The sequence below is a fragment of the Oncorhynchus gorbuscha genome, linkage group LG09 (genome assembly GCF_021184085.1).
Source record: "Oncorhynchus gorbuscha isolate QuinsamMale2020 ecotype Even-year linkage group LG09, OgorEven_v1.0, whole genome shotgun sequence".
Classification (NCBI taxonomy): Eukaryota; Metazoa; Chordata; class Actinopteri; order Salmoniformes; family Salmonidae; genus Oncorhynchus; species Oncorhynchus gorbuscha.
The window spans coordinates 15,596,601-15,609,100 of record NC_060181.1 but is presented as its reverse complement, the minus strand read 5'-3'; the positions used below and the strand labels follow the sequence as shown (position 1 = coordinate 15,609,100).

General features: G+C 46.4%; 1 protein-coding gene across 1 annotated transcript in view; it reads right to left on the bottom strand.

Moving 5' to 3' along the window:
- Positions 1–12,500, bottom strand: part of LOC124043194 (adhesion G protein-coupled receptor B2-like) — a 557,845-nt gene that overhangs the window by 272,752 nt on the left and 272,593 nt on the right. The window lies entirely within an intron of this gene.

Genomic DNA, 12,500 nt, shown 5'->3' with positions numbered 1-12,500 from the left:
ATTAGATTTTTCTTCTAGGTTTCATTTTAATAGGGTTTCATTAGATACAGTTTAAGTCAGAAGTTTACATACACTTAGGATGGAGTCATTAAAACTGTTTTTTCAATTTCTCCACAAATTTCTTGATAACAAACTATAGTTTTGGCATGTCGGTTAGGACATCTACTTTGTGCATGACAACATTTTTTATGTTTATATTCCCATGTTTATATTTCACTCTACCACAAGTCCAGTGGGTCAGAAGTTTACATACACTAAGTTGCCTCTGCCAGAAAATTATGTTATGGCCTTAGAAGCTTCTGATTCAGGCTAATTGGCATAATTTGAGTCAATTGGAGGTGTACCTGTGGATGTATTTCAAGGTCTACCTTCAAACTCAGTGTCTCTTTGCTTGACATCATGGGAAAATCAAAATAAATCAGCCAAGACATCAGAAAAATAAATGTAGACCTCCACAAGTCTGGTTCATCCTTGGGAGCAATTCCCAAACACCTGAAGGTGCCACGTTCATCTGTCCAAACAATAGTACACAAGTATAAACACCATGGGACCACGCAGCCGTCATACCGCTCAGGAAGGAGGCACGTTCTGCCTCCTAGAGATTAACGTACTTTGGTGCAAAAAGTTCACATCAATCCCAGAACAACAGCAAAGGACCTTGTGAAGATGCTGGAGGAAACAGGTACAAAAGTATCTATATCCACAGTAAAACAAGTCCTATATCGACATAACCCGAAAGGCTGCTGAGCAAGGACAAAGGCACTGCTCCAAAACCGCCATAAAAGAACAGACTACGGTTTGCAATTGCACATGGGGACAAAGACCATACCAAAAAATAACTGTTTTGTCATGATGACCATCATTATGTTTGGAGGAAAAAGGAGGATGCTTGCAAGCCGAAGAACACCATCCCAACCGTAAAGCACGGGGTGACAGCATCATGTTGTGGGGGTGCTTTGCTTCAGGACAGACCGGTGCACTTCTCAAAATAGATGGCATCATGATGGCATCATGAGGAGGGAAAATTACATTGATATATTGAAGCAATATCTCAAGACATCAGTCAGGAAATTAAAGCTTGGTCGCAAATAGGTGTTTGGCTGTCTTGGCTGTCTTCCAAATTGACAATGACCCGAAGCATACTTCCAAAGTTGTGGCAAAATGTCTTAAGGACATGAAAGTCAAGGTATTGGAGTGGCCATCACAAAGCCCTAACCTCATCCCATTGAAAATGTGTGGGTAGAACTGAAAACGCGTATGTAAGCAAGGAGGCCAACAAACCTGACAAAATTACCCCAACTTATTGTGGGAAGCTTGTGGAAGGCTACCTGAAACGTTTGACCCAAGTTAAACAATTTAAAGGCAATGCTACCAAATACGAATTGAGTGTATGTAGACTTCTGACCCACTGGGAAAGTGATGAGCGAAATAAAAGCTGAAATAAACCATTCTCTCTACTATTACAGTTTTTTCCAATTGCTAACACACTAAAATGACATGCACAGCACAGTTATTTAAACTGACACACAGAGAGCAAAACCTCTTCTCAAGTCTCTAAAAGTCTAAACACATTTTCTGCTTTACACACATTTTGCAATTCAAAATGGCACTTTTTAAATGCACTGCACACGGTTCTCTGCATAAGACACAACAATCTGACATAAAGTCACATGTTTGCCATTTCAAAACACTGCCATTCAAAATGACACTACATGAGCTAATCTGCCAATACATGTGCCACCTGGCCAAACACCTCAATGGTTAAATGTTACCACTTCAATCAGGAAGTAAGCACTATGAAAGGACCACAGATTATGTTTTACAACAACAATGGAAGCCGTTGCAGAGAGAGGAAGAGGAAGAGGGAGGGTGAGAATGAGAGGGGTAGGAAGAGTGAGAGGTAGGGGTAGAGCTGGTAGAGGAGTTCATGGCCAAAGAAGACAACAACTTTCAAATGAAATCAGAGCAACCTTAGTTGATCATGTCATCAACCATGGGCTGACAATGTGAGGGGCTGGACAGAGAGTGAAATCAGAGCAACCTTAGTTGATCATGTCATCAACCATGGGCTGACAATGTGAGGGGCTGGACAGAGAGTGAAATCAGAGCAACCTTAGTTGATCATGTCATCAACCATGGGGCTGACAATGTGAGGGGCTGGACAGAGAGTGAAATCAGAGCAACCTTAGTTGATCATGTCATCAACCATGGGCTGACAATGTGAGGGGCTGGACAGAGAGTGAAATCAGAGCAACCTTAGTTGATCATGTCATCAACCATGGGGCTGACAATGTGAGAGGCTGGACAGAGAGTGCAGCCCAACTTGAGCCGTTTTACTGTCGCCTGTGTCATCCGGACATTTAGACTGGAGTACAGGTATGTAACCAACATTTCTTTCTTTGTATCAGTTGTTGACACCTGTTTACTTCATGAATGGCTGATGTCATACACTAACTGCACAAATGTCCTGTAGAATTTACTCTACTGTGGGGGAAATATCTTGAGGCTGCATTGTCCAAGCCCTATATTTTTGATTTTATGTTTTTCTAAAGGACGGAGAGACGCAAGCATGGTGGAGGAAGGGGCCAAATGTTCACCAGAGTACAGGAAGCTGCCTGTCACGTTCTGCCCATAGTTCTGTTATTGTATTCTTTGTTTTAGTATGGTCAGGGCGTGAGTTGGGATGGGCAGTCTATGTTTTGTTTTTCTATGTTGGTTTTTGTGTTCGGCCTAGTATGGTTCTCAATCAGAGGCAGGTGTCATTAGTTGTCTCTGATTGAGAATCATACTTAGGTAGCCTGGGTTTCACTTTTGGTGTGTTTGGGCCACACGGTACTGTTTCGGTTTTGTAAATTCACGTTGTCATTTAATGTTTAGTGTTCTGAGTTTGAATTAAACATCATCATGAACACCTACCACTCTGCGCTTCGGTCCTCTTCTCTTTCTCCCGACAACATCCGTTACAAAAACCCCCACCACCAGAGGACCAAGCGGTGTGGTAACGGGCAGCAGCAGGAGAGGCAGCGGTACCTGGAGAACTGAACTTGGGAGGAGATACTTGACGGCAAGGGACCCTGGGCACAGGCTGGGGAATATCGCCGTCCCAAGGCAGAGCTGGAGGCAGCGAAAGCTGAGCGGCGGCGATATGAGGAGGCAGCACGGCAGCGTGACAAGCTCGAGAGGCAGCCCCCCCTAAAAAATGTTTGGGGGGGGGGACACGGGGAGTATGGCAGAGTCAGGTTGGAGACCTGAGCCCACTCCTCGTGCTTATTGGAAGAAGCGCACTGCTGGTCAGGCACCGTATTATGCGGTCAAACGCACGGTGTCGCCAGTACGTGCTCATAACCCGGTGGGCTATAGGCCAGCCCCCCGCAAGTGCCATGCGAGAGTAGGCATCCAGCCCAACGTGTTTGGTCTCCAGTACTCCGTTTCAATCCAGGGTATCCTGCGCCGGCGCTGCGTGCTCTGTCTCCAAGGCGCTGAGAGGGTGCAGTGCGTCCTATGCCTGCGCAATGCCTGTGCCGGGCGAATGTGGGTATTGAGCCGAAGGGAGAGGTGCAAGTGGTATGCACCAGAGCTCCAGTGCTTACCCACAGCCCGGTTCAACCTGTGCCTGCACTCGGGAGGGTCCGGGCTAAAGTGGGCATCCAGCCTGGAGGAGTGGTGCCAAGGCTGCGCATCAGAGCTCCGGGGCTCCCCCACAGCCCGGTCCATCCGGTGCCTCCTCCATGCACCAGGCCTCCTATAGGTCTCCCCAGCCTGGTAGGCCCTGTGGCAGCCCCATGCACCAGGCTGTCTCTCTGTCTCCTCCCTACAGGGAGCCAGAGCCTTCCTCTTGTCCGGCACTGCCGGAGTCTCCCGCCTGTCCGGCGCTGCTGGAATCTCCCGTCCATTCGGGACCCGTGGCGAGGATCCCCAGTCCGAGGTCGGCGGAGAGGGTCACCGCTCATAATAGGCCATGGGGGCGGTTGAGGAGGCGGACAAAAACTATGGTGAAGTGGGGCCTGCGCCAGAGCCGCCACCGCGGACAGACGCCCACCCAGACGCTCCCCTATAGGTTCAGGTTTTGCGGCCGGAGTCCGCACCTTTGGGGGGGGGGTACTGTCACGTTCTGACCATAGTTCTGTTATTTTATTCTTTGTTTTAGTATGGTCAGGGCGTGAGTTGGGGTGGGCAGTTTGTTTTTCTATGGTTTTTGTGTTCGGCCTAGTATGGTTGTCAATCCGAGGCAGGTGTCGTTAGTTGTCTCTGATTGAGAATCATACTTAGGTAGCCTGGGTTTCACTTTTGGTTTGTGGGTGTTTGTTTCCGTGTGAGTGTTTGGGCACTTGTTTTGGTTTTTTAAATTCACGTTGTCATTTATTGTTTAGTGTTCTGAGTTTGAATGAAACATCATCATGAACACCTACCACGCTGCGCTTCGGTCCTCTTCTCTTTCTCCCATCCGTTACACTGTCATTGTAAACTTGGTTTTGGAAAATAATGAAATCAGAGTACGAGAAATTCAAAGCCACATCATCCAAGACAACACCATATTCAACAACATTCAACAAGTCAGCCTGTCCACATTGGCTCGCATTCTCACGCGAAACCAAATCAGAATGAAACAACTTCATAAGGTGCCGTTTGAGAGAAAATCTCAAAGAAACAAAGAGGTCAGACGAGCATATGTGCATGTAAGTACAATATTGACTGCAGTACACTACACACAGCATTGTTTCCCAATGTACTGGATAACACCATATTGACTGCTTTTGTTCTTTGTTTTCAGGGAGTACTGGAAATGGATGCTCATGCAATCCCACATGAGTTCATCTTTATAGATGAGTCTGGGTTCAACCTAGCAGAGACCAGAAGAAGTGGGAGAAACGTCATTGGCCACAGAGCCATTATAGATGTTCCTGTCCAACGTGGTGGGAACATCACAATATGCGCTGCCATCTCAATACGCATGGTGTCCTGCGGGTGCGATTCAGGGATGGATAAGGCACTCAAGGTGCCTCTTCCCTCGATGTCTGGCAAGGGAAGATATTGCCTGTGATGGGGATGAGGAGTTGTGGCCAGACCCATCTGTGCGGCAAGATACTGCCTAATTATTTTTCTTGCGTCTTTTTTTCTATATATTTTTTCTGCAATTTTCTTTTTCAGTTTACTGTTTTTTGTGAGCATATTTTTGTTCAGTCCAATGTAAATATATCTGCTGTGCATATGTTGCACTGACTTGTTTGGTGAAAAATGTTTTTTTTTTAATGTTTCAACAGCATGTGTGTGTATCTGCAAATATTTCTGTGCATTTTGAACAATTTGAACAATTTTAGTATTATGGCAAAGCATTCTAAAGATGAGAGTGCTTTTCATTATGCCCAACAGTGTGTAGTTGGTTAGACAAAAATCTGGTAATATGAATGAAGTGTGTGCGATTTCGTGCAAACATTTGATTTTGATAATGCTATATGTGGTTTTGGTTGCAGTGCTTCAATTTGCAGGATACAGTGGGACAAACAAGTATTTAGTGAGCCACCAATTGTGCAAGTTATCCCACTTAAAAAGGTGAGAGAGGCCTGTAATTTCTATCATAGGTACACTTCAACTATGACAGACAAAATGAGAAAAAAAAGCAGAAAATCACATTGTAGGATTTTTAATTAATTTATTTGCAAATTATGGTGGAAAATAAGTATTTGGTCACCTACAAACAAGTAAGATTTCTGTCTTTCACAGACCTGTAACTTCTTCTTTAAGAGGCTCCCCTGTAGGTAAGCAGCTTGGTTTGAATAAATCAACTGTGGAAGCAATTATTAGGAAATGAAAGACATACAAGACCACTGATAATCTCCCTCGATCTGGGGATCCACACAAGATCTCACCCCGTGGGGTCAAAATGATCACAAGAACGGTGAGCAAAAATCCTAGAACCACAGGGGGGACCTAGTGAATGACCTGCAGAGAGCTGGGACCAAAGTCAAAAAACCTACCAGTAACACACTATGCCGCCAGGGACTCAAATCCTGCAGTGCCAGACGTGTCTCCCTGCTTAAGCCAGTACATGTCCAGGCCCGTCTGAAGTTTGCTAGAGAGCATTTGGATGATCCAGAAGAAGATTGGGAGAATGTCAGATGGTCAGATGAAACCAAAATATAACTTTTTGGTAAAAACTCAACTCATCGTGTTTGGAGGACAAAGAATGCTGAGTTGCATCCAAAGAACACCATACCTACTGTGAAGCATGGGGGTGGAAACATCATGCTTTGGGGCTGTTTTTCTGAAAAGGGACAAGTACGACTGATCCGTGTAAAGGAAAGAATGAATGGGGCCATGTATCGTGAGATTTTGAGTGAAAACCTCCTTCCATCAGCAAGGGCATTGAAGATGAAACGTGGCTGGGTCTTTCAGCATGACAATGATCCCAAACACACTGCCTGGGCAACGAAGGAGTGGCTTCGTAATGAGCATTTCAAGGTCCTGGAGTGGCCTAGCCAGTCTCCAGATCTCAACCCCATAGAAAATCTTTGGAGGGAGTTGAAAGTCTGTGTTGCCCAGCAACAGCCCCAAAACATCACTGCTCTAGAGGAGATCTGCATGGAGGAATGGGCCAAAATACCAGCAACAGTGTGTAAAAACCTTGTGAAGACTTACAGAAAACGTTTGACCTCTGTCATTGCCAACAAAAGGTATATAACAAAGTATTGAGATAAACTTTTGTTATTGACCAAATACTTATTTTCCACCATAATTTGCAAATAAATTCATAAAAAATCCTACAATGTGATTGTCTGGATTTTTTTTCTCATTTTGTCTGTCATAGTTGAAGTGCACCTATGATGAAAATTACAGGCCTCTCTCATCTTTTTAAGTGGGAGAACATGCACAATTGGTGGCTTTTTCATCATCATTTTTTTTGACTTTTTTGCCCCACTGTATATGAGGTGTTTTGTGAATTGTGTTAAGTATTTTGATAAAACCAGCCTAGTTTGCAAAATTGAGCTTTAGCAATTGTAACAACATTCGTCTGTTGAATGAAGAGAGTCAGACCGAAATGCAGCGTGTAGGTTACTCATGACTTTAATGAAAGTATCGCGGTACATGAAATAACTGATATAAGAAAACAACAAACGAAACGTGAAACTAATTACAGCCTATCTGGTGACTACAACACAGAGACAGGTACAAACACCCATAAAATACAACGCGAACTCAGGCTACCTAAATACGGTTCCCAATCCGTGACAACGAGAATCACCTGACTCCAATTGAGAATCGCCTCAGGCAGCCAAGCCTAACTAGACACACCCCTAATCATACACAATCCCAATTAATACAAACCCCAATACGAAACACAACATATAAACCCATGTCACACCCTGGCCTACCCAAACATATACCAAAAACACAAAATACAATGACCAAGGCGTGACAGCAATTGGGAAAAACTGTACACTGACATTTCTCATTCTTAAAATAAAGTGGTGATCCTAACTGACCTAATGCAGGGCATTTTTACTAGGATTAAATTTCAGGAATTGTGAAAAACTGAGTTTGAATGTATTTGGCTGAGGTGTATGTAAACTTCCAACTTCAACTGTATATAGTAATATACGTGCGTGCATGTATATGTGTGTGTGAGCTAAATCAGGAAACATGCATAGAAACATATGGAGAATGATATGAATAGAGTAGTAACATTATTCAACTACTACACTGTGTGTGTGTGTGTGTGTGTGTGTGTGTGTGTGTGTGTGTGTGTGTGTGTGTGTGTGTGTGTGTGTGTGTGTGTGTGTGTGTGTGTGTGTGTGTGTGTGTGTGTGTGTGTGTGTGTGTGTGTGTGTGTGTGTGTGTGTGTGTGTCCACTTGTGATCCAATGTGACAGTTTGACTGCATGCTTCTGAATGACATTGACCTACACATATTAATAATTCACCTCGTTATATTATCATCACACATGGAGAGATCATGTAGCACTAACGACTCAGGAACATTGGTGTGTTTGTGTGTCTTTGGATAATGTGTGTCAATGTGTGCACATGCTAACATACTTGCACATGTGTCTGTCTGTGTGTGACTTATGGGCGTCTAAGTGTCCGTGTGTTTGTGTGTGAGGAGAGTAGGGAGCGGAGAGCCTCTAAGTGTCCGTGTGTTTGTGTGTGAGGAGAGTAGGGAGCGGAGAGCCTCTAAGTGTCCGTGTGTTTGTGTGTGAGGAGAGTAGGGAGCGGAGAGCCTCTAAGTGTCCGTGTGTTTGTGTGTGAGAGTAGGGAGCGGAGAGCCTCTAAGTGTCCGTGTGTTTGTGTGTGAGGAGAGTAGGGAGCGGAGAGCCTCTAAGTGTCCGTGTGTTTGTGTGTGAGGAGAGTAGGGAGCGGAGAGCCTCTAAGTGTCCGTGTGTTTGTGTGTGAGGAGAGTAGGGAGCGGAGAGCCTCTAAGTGTCCGTGTGTTTGTGTGTGAGGAGAGTAGGGAGCGGAGAGCCTCTAAGTGTCCGTGTGTTTGTGTGTGAGGAGAGTAGGGAGCGGAGAGCCTCTAAGTGTCCGTGTGTTTGTGTGTGAGGAGAGTAGGGAGCGGAGAGCCTCTAAGTGTCCGTGTGTTTGTGTGTGAGGAGAGTAGGGAGCGGAGAGCCTCTAAGTGTCCGTGTGTTTGTGTGTGAGGAGAGTAGGGAGCGGAGAGCCTCTAAGTGTCCGTGTGTTTGTGTGTGAGGAGAGTAGGGAGCGGAGAACCTGAGGAATTCTCTATCTCCGCTAATCTAAAACGGTTACTTTGGCGCAATTTCAAACACAATATTTTGCCTGGGCAATTTTTTCCAAGTTAAATTTTTATCAAGTGTTAAGGCCAATATTCAAAATTGATTATCTATATCAAAAGGGGAGAAATAATGACTATACACGCACACACACATGTACACACACACACACACACACACACACACACACACGCACACACACACACACACACACACATACGCAGACACACACACAGACACACACATGTGCGCACACAAAAACTTGGCTAAGATGTAGACCTGAACAGAGTGCTCTCCAAATCATGATGCATACTCAGTGTTCACAGCCGTAGGCTACTTTGAGTGGTAATAGGTTGGTGTGTGTCTGTTGCTTCCGGTTGGTGTGTTTGTTGGTACCGGTCCGTGTGTGTACAACCACACTGTGTGATTAGAGAGGTAAAGAGATTAATAAACTATATGAAGCTGGCAGACCTCCATCCTTCCAACCCTCCTTCACCCCATCCCTCCTTCGCTCCATCCCTCCGCTCCATACCCTCCTTCACTCCATACCCTCCTTCACTCCATACCCTCCTTCACTCCATCCCTCCTTCACTCCATACCCTCCTTCACTCCATACCCTCCTTCACTCCATACCATCCTTCACTCCATACCTCCTTCACTCCATACCCTCCTTCACTCCATACCCTCCTTCATTCCATCCCTCCTTCACTCCAAACCCTCCTTCACTCCATACCCTCCTTCACTTCATCCCTCCATCCTTCCATTCTCCTTCACTCCATCCCTCCTTCACTCCATCCCTCCTTCACTCCATACCTCCTTCACTCCATACCATCCTTCACTCCATCACCTCCTTCACTCCATACCCTCCTTCACTCCATCCCTCCTTCACTCCATACCCTCCTTCACTCCATACCTCCTTCACTCCATACCATCCTTCACTCCATCCCCTCCTTCACTCCATACCCTCCTTCACTCCATCCCTCCTTCACTCCATACCCTCCTTCACTCCATACCCTCCTTCACTTCATCCCTCCATCCTTCCATTCTCCTTCACTCCATCCCTCCTTCACTCCATCCCTCCTTCACTCCATACCTCCTTCACTCCATACCATCCTTCACTCCATCACCTCCTTCACTCCATCCCTCCTTCACTCCATCCCTCCTTCACTCCATACCCTCCTTCACTCCATACCCTCCTTCACTCCATACCATCCTTCACTCCATCCCCTCCTTCACTCCATACCCTCCTTCACTCCATCCCTCCTTCACTCCATACCCTCCTTCACTCCATACCCTCCTTCATTCCATCCCTCCTTCACTCCATACCATCCTTCACTCCATCCCCTCCTTCACTCCATACCCTCCTTCACTCCATCCCTTCATCCTTCCATTCTCCTTCACTCCATCCCTCCTTCACTCCATCCCTACTTCACTCCATACCTCCTTCACTCCATCCCTCCATCCTTCCATCCCTCCTTCACTCCATCCCTCCTTCACTCCATCCTTCCTTCACTCCATACCCTCCTTCATTCCATCCCTCCTTCACTCCACACCCTCCTTCACTCCATGCCCCCATGCAGGAAACAGCCAATCAAACGCTGAGCCCCTAACTTACCCCACGGTCACCGTCCACTTTAATTACCCTCCCTCCCCCCTACCTGCTCAATTCACGTAATCCCCCAAAAAACAGGTCTGAGAGGCTGGACATTTTTTTTAAATAAAAAATTTAATCATGTACAAACAGCAACCAATCTCTCATCAAAGGAGGACTTTAGGGAATTCATATTGGCGCTGGATGTAAAATGAACCACTTAGCCAAACAAATCACATTCTCACATTTGCATAATAACAAGATTAGCATATGCACCGACAGGGAAGGAAACTGTTGTTGCTTTTCCCTCAGGAAGACAGTACACACACACACACACACACACACACACACACACACACACACACACACACACACACACACACACACACACACACACACACACACACACACACACACACACACACACACACACACACACACACACACACACACACACACACACACACACACATAGAGTGTATGCTGTAAACACACACACACACACACGAACACACACACACACACACACTTCAAAGCAAAACCAGGACCTGTTGATCAGCTTTGTAATGAAGATCAATAGCTAAGATTTACAATAATTAATGGTTATGATAACCATCACAATACACTTCATAGTTTTATCACACTCAGAGAAGTGATCTTTATCTGGGACACACACACACACACACACACACACACACACACACACACACACACACACACACACACACACACACACACACACACACACACACACACACACACACACACACACACACACACACACACACACACGCACACGCACACGCACACGCACACGCACACGCACACACACACACACACAAGCACGCATGCAGACACACACACACACCCACACACATCCTGTGGATTGAAGTATATAATGAGTGAACAGCCAGACAAAGCCAGGTTCCACAGAGAGGAGACATAGAATGCCAGGTTCCACAGAGAGGGGACTATAGAAGGCCAAGTTCCACAGAGAGGGGACTATAGAAGGCCAGGTTCCACAGAGAGGAGACATAGAAGGCCAGGTTCCACAGAGAGGGGACTATAGAAGGCCAAGTTCCACAGAGAGGGGACTATAGAAGGCCAGGTTACACAGAGAGGGGACTATAGAAGGCCAGGTTACACAGAGAGGGGACTATAGAAGGCCAGGTTCAACAGAGAGGGGACTATAGAAGGCCAGGTTACACAGAGAGGGGACTATAGAAGGCCAGGTTCCACAGTGAGGGGACTATAGAAGGCCAGGTTCAACAGAGAGGGGACTATAGAAGGCCAGGTTACACAGAGAGGGGACTATAGAAGGCCAGGTTCCACAGTGAGGGGACTATAGAAGGCCAGGTTCCACAGAGAGGGGACTATAGAAGGCCAGGTTCAACAGAGAGGGGACTATAGAAGGCCAGGTTCCACAGTGAGGGGACTATAGAAGGCCAGGTTCCACAGAGAGGGGACTATAGAAGGCCAGGTTCAACAGAGAGGGGACTATAGAAGGCCAGGTTACACAGAGAGGGGACTATAGAAGGCCAGGTTCCACAGTGAGGGGACTATAGAAGGCCAGGTTACACAGAGAGGGGACTATAGAAGGCCAGGTTACACAGAGAGGGGACTATAGAAGGCCAGGTTCCACAGTGAGGAGACATAGAAGGCCAAGTTCAACAGAGAGGGGACTATAGAAGGCCAGGTTACACAGAGAGGGGACTATAGAAGGCCAGGTTCCACAGTGAGGGGACTATAGAAGGCCAGGTTACACAGAGAGGGGACTATAGAAGGCCAGGTTCCACAGTGAGGGGACTATAGAAGGCCAGGTTCCACAGAGAGGAGACATAGAAGGCCAAGTTCAACAGAGAGGGGACTATAGAAGGCCAGGTTACACAGAGAGGGGACTATAGAAGGCCAGGTTCCACAGTGAGGGGACTATAGAAGGCCAGGTTACACAGAGAGGGGACTATAGAAGGCCAGGTTCCACAGTGAGGGGACTATAGAAGGCCAGGTTCCACAGTGAGGGGACTATAGAAGGCCAGGTTACACAGAGAGGGACTATAGAAGGTCAGGTTCAACAGAGAGGGGACTATAGAAGGCCAGGTTCAACAGAAGGGACTATAGAAGGCCAGGTTCCACAGAGAGGGGACTATAGAAGGCCAGGTTCCACAGAGAGGGGACTATAGAAGG